This window comes from Budorcas taxicolor, chromosome 25 (assembly GCF_023091745.1).
Source record: "Budorcas taxicolor isolate Tak-1 chromosome 25, Takin1.1, whole genome shotgun sequence".
Taxonomy (NCBI): domain Eukaryota; kingdom Metazoa; phylum Chordata; class Mammalia; order Artiodactyla; family Bovidae; genus Budorcas; species Budorcas taxicolor.
The window spans coordinates 10,340,579-10,344,889 of NC_068934.1; positions in this window are offsets into that span (position 1 = coordinate 10,340,579).

A 4,311-nucleotide genomic window follows, 5' to 3' on the forward strand; every position below is an offset into this window, starting at 1 on the left:
ATTTTCCGCACGGTGGTGTATGTATGTCAGTGCTCTTCAGAGTCTTACAGCCCTCGGTTCAGATCACATTCTGGTTGAGCAGCTGTGGACGTTACTTAACCCCTCGAGCTCCGCCTTCTCCACAGCATGTGGAGAAGACGCACCGCATTCAATGGGCAGAGGGATGAACTGCTGTCCTGTGGGTGAAGGATCTCAGCACCACATGCTCAGTTTTCAGCCTAGAGAAACATGACCGAGATGGTGAGAGGCTTGGAAAACATCCTGTGAGGAACAGCGGAGGGGAGGAAGTTCAGCTCCCTCTCAACAGAGGAGACGCAGGGAGAACACGAGTGCTGTCTGCCTCATAGACTGTTGTGTGAAAGCGAGAGTGAGCCGAGGGCAGCAAAGGGTGGGAATGGCAGGCAAGTTCGACCTTGGAGCGAACAGCCTGAGAAGTGGGGCAGCCCAGCGCGGGAGCTGGCAGCTTAGGGCCTGTGAGCCCTGGCCGTGTGGCCCGGTGGTCTGATGACTGCGGGGTGGGGGGCGTGGTGGGGGTGGAACGAGAGATCTTCTGCCAGGAGGGAGGTGGGCTAAGCATCTCAGATTGTCCCACTCCATTTATTCCTTATGAGGATTCTCAGGAACCATCTGTGGGTTATTCTGCTTATCCTTGGATGCCTCTCTGAGGGCTAGCATTCTTTTTTTTTTTTTTCTTTTGAACTTTTTATTTTGTGTTGAGGTATAGCCCTAGTGGCTCAGACAGTAAAGAATCCACCTGCAATGTAGGAGACCTGGGTTTGATCCCTGAATCGGGAAGAACCCCTGGAGAAGGGAATGGCAACCCACTCTAGTATTCTTGCCTGGAGAATCCCATGGACAGAGGAGCCTGGTGGGTTACAGTTCCATGGGGTCTCAGAGAGTCAGACATGCCTGAGTGACTAACAATTTTGGGGGCTTCCCTGGTGGCTCAGAAGGTAAAGAATCTGCCTGCAATGCAGGAAACCCAGGTTTAGTCCCTGGGTTGGGAAGATCTCCTGGAGAAGGAAATGGCAATCCTCTACAGTATTCTTGGCTGGAGAATGCCATGGAAGGAATTCTCCATGCGGAGCCTGGCAGGCTACAGTCCATGAGGTTGAAAAGAATCAGACACCACTGAGTGCCTAACACTTTCACTTTCATAGCTGATTAGCAATATTGTGATAATTTCGGGTGAACAGCTGAAAGACTTAGCCATATGTACGCATGTATCCATTCTCCCCCAAAATCCCCTCCAATCCAAGCTGCCACATAATATTGAACAGAGTTCCCTTTGCCATACAGTAGGTCCTTGTTGGTTATCCATTTTAAATACAGCATGTGTACATGACCATCCCCATCTCCCTAACTATTCCTTCTCTGTGGCAACAATAAGTTCTTTTTCTAAGTCTGTGAGTCTCTTTCTGTTTTGTAAGTTCATCTGTATCATTTCTTTTTAGGTTCCGCATACAAGGGACGTCATGTGATATTTGAGCATTTGGTTTTAGACATGACGGTTTGTCATTGCTGGGGGTAAGCCTCTTAATTGATCAGGGCTGCCTTTGTTCCCCCCAGACCCACCCTGACTCGAGCATACTTGTTCTGCTCTCCTGCTGCCTCCCAGACTTTTCTTTCACGGCTTCCTTCTTGATATCATGGGACTGTCAGAACAGTTTGCTTCTCTTCTGAAAACCTCATCATGTGAGAGTCAGGACTTCCTCGAATTTTCCTTCCCTTCCCTGAGGTCATGGAGAATGTTATGGTCTTCCTTGAGGCTTTGGGACAGCAGCAGCCATCCTAGACAGGAGAAGGTGCCATTGGGGCCGCTCCTTGGAGCACAGCGAGTTGTGGGAACAAATGCTGCTGTTAGTCAGGCTTTTTAGCCTGGGTCTGGCTGGCCGAGTGATGGGGATTAGGCCTACGAGCCTCGCTCTTCTCTTTGCTGGCATTAAAAGCAGACACCAGCTGTGGTGTTTCTCCCTTCAGTTTAACTTTTGGACAGCTGGCAAAGAGAATAGGCTTTTATAGATGTGGCAGAACAGGGCTGAAACTTGCAAGATATTTTTTGGGGGGTTTGTTTCCTTCCAGTTGTGTTGAGATATAACTGACATACAGCACTGTATAAATCGAAGGTGTACAGGTGGCTTGGTGTTAAAAAAGAAAATCTGTCTGCCAGTTCGGGAGCCTTGGGAGACAGGAGTTTGATCCCTGGGTCAGGAAGGTCTGGAGAAGGGAATGGCAAGTCACTCCAATATTCCGGCCTGGAGAATCCCATGGACAGAGGCGCCTGGTGGGCTACAGAGAGTCGGACACGACTGAGCGCCTGAACGCACATATGTACAGCGCAATGATCTGACTTAGATGCAGCATGCAGTGGTTATCACAATAACTACAGTGAACATTCATCTCATATGGATATAAAAATTAAAGACGTAGAAAAAATGTATCTTGTGATGGAAGCTCTCAGGATGTATTCTCGTAACCCCTTTCATGTTTAACACACAGCAGCTTTGATATATGTATCATGTTGTACGTTCTGTCCTTAGTGTTTCTTTATCTTGTTCCTGAAAGTTTGTACCTTTGGACCGCCTTCTTCCAATTCCCCTTGTCTCCAAGCCTCAGCTCTGGTAACCACAAACCTGATGTCTTTTTTTTTTATGAGTTTGCTTTTGAAGCATGATTGACCTGCAGCACTCTGGTGGTTCCTGTTATACAGCGTAGTGATTCTGTATATCTATATGTTTCAAAACCGGCACAAGGAGAGCTGGGATTAAGCACAGTCTGCACCTGGAACCCTCATGCGTCCCTTTCAGCTGCTCATTCCTTATTTGTCCTTGACACTTTCTTCCTTCTCACCGGAGCCTCACAATAATCTCCGTAAGGAATGGAAGGTAGGAGTGAATAGATCCACCGTGCAGGGGAGGAAACTGAGGCTTGGAGAAGCCGTGTGATTGATGTAAACCAGACAGTCGTGAGGAAGGCCTGGAGCTGGAACCCGGCGAGGAACACGTAGCCGGTTTTTCAGTGTTGCGCCAGGCTCATGTTAAGGGGGAGGTGAGTTCCCTTCCAGCTGTGTTTGCGGATGAGATACTTGAGTGCCTGTTATGTAGAGGGGAGCCGCAGTGGCAGGCGCTGGCTGGAGACACAGAGCACTCGGACACCCAGGCCTGCACGTAAACCAGGGGAAGACAGACGTGAGTAGATGGGGTTTGGGATCCTCTGCTGAGTATCCTGGGTGAGGCAGTTAGGGGCTAATGGAGCACTCCAGAGCGGCACCAACCTGGCCTCGAGAGGATGGGGAAGACGTCTGTAGTACGTGCCATCTCACTTGAGGCCCAGGAGGTATTGTTTGAGGGAGGGGGATTCTAGGAGGAAAGTGAAAGTGTAAGTGTTACTCGCTCAGTCGTGTCTGACTCTTTACGACCCGTGGACTGCAGCCCACCAGGCTCCTCTGTCCGTGGGATTCTCCAGGCAAGAGCACTGGAGTGGGGTGCCATGCCCTTCTCCAGGGGCTCTTCCTAACCCAGGGATTGAGCCCCGGTCTCCTTCATTGCAGGCAGGCGCTTTATCTTCTGAGCCACCAGGGAAGCCCAGGAGGGAGGGTCAGTATATGCAAAGGTCTGAAGGCAGAAGGAGCTGAAAACGTTCAGTGTGACAGGAAAGGAGTTTGGAAAAGAAAGCAGGTGCTACTTCACAGAGAGCCCTACAGGCCGCGGTGAGGGCTTTGAGCCTTAGCCAGTGGACGGTGGAAAGTTGGTGAAGGGTTTTAAGCCTGGGAATGTGCCCTCGTCACATCTGAGTTTTAGAAAAATCCTCCAGCTGCAGGAGGAGGGTGGGAGGGAGGGCTGAGCCTTAGGGGAATTATTTGCTCATCCTCCTGTGGACACGTCAGGCATCCCTGTTGCCAAGACTCATCCCTCCCGGATTTTTGCACGGAGGTTGCCCCCATGCTGACAGCCAGCTCTGGGCCAGTGATTCTTCTGTGCTTAAGCAGAGAATGAGAGTCCACAGGCAGACAGAAGGGCTCTTCTTCTGCTTCCCCAGTTTGAGGATCTGTGTGAAAGAGAGAATTAAATGGAAGGTCAATATCGGAGTGACTTACTCTAACAAAGCCAGTGGTGACTTGTTCTAAAAAATGCCAGCCCTGCTACACACAGAAGCTAGGTGGCAAGCACCTCCATGAGCCTCATAGTCTTCATCTGAAAAGTACACATAATAAAATGTTGTTCAGTCACTAAGTCATGTCTGTCTGTGACCCCATGGACTGTATGTAGCACACCAGGTTTCCCCTGTCCTTCACGTCCATCGAGTCGGTGA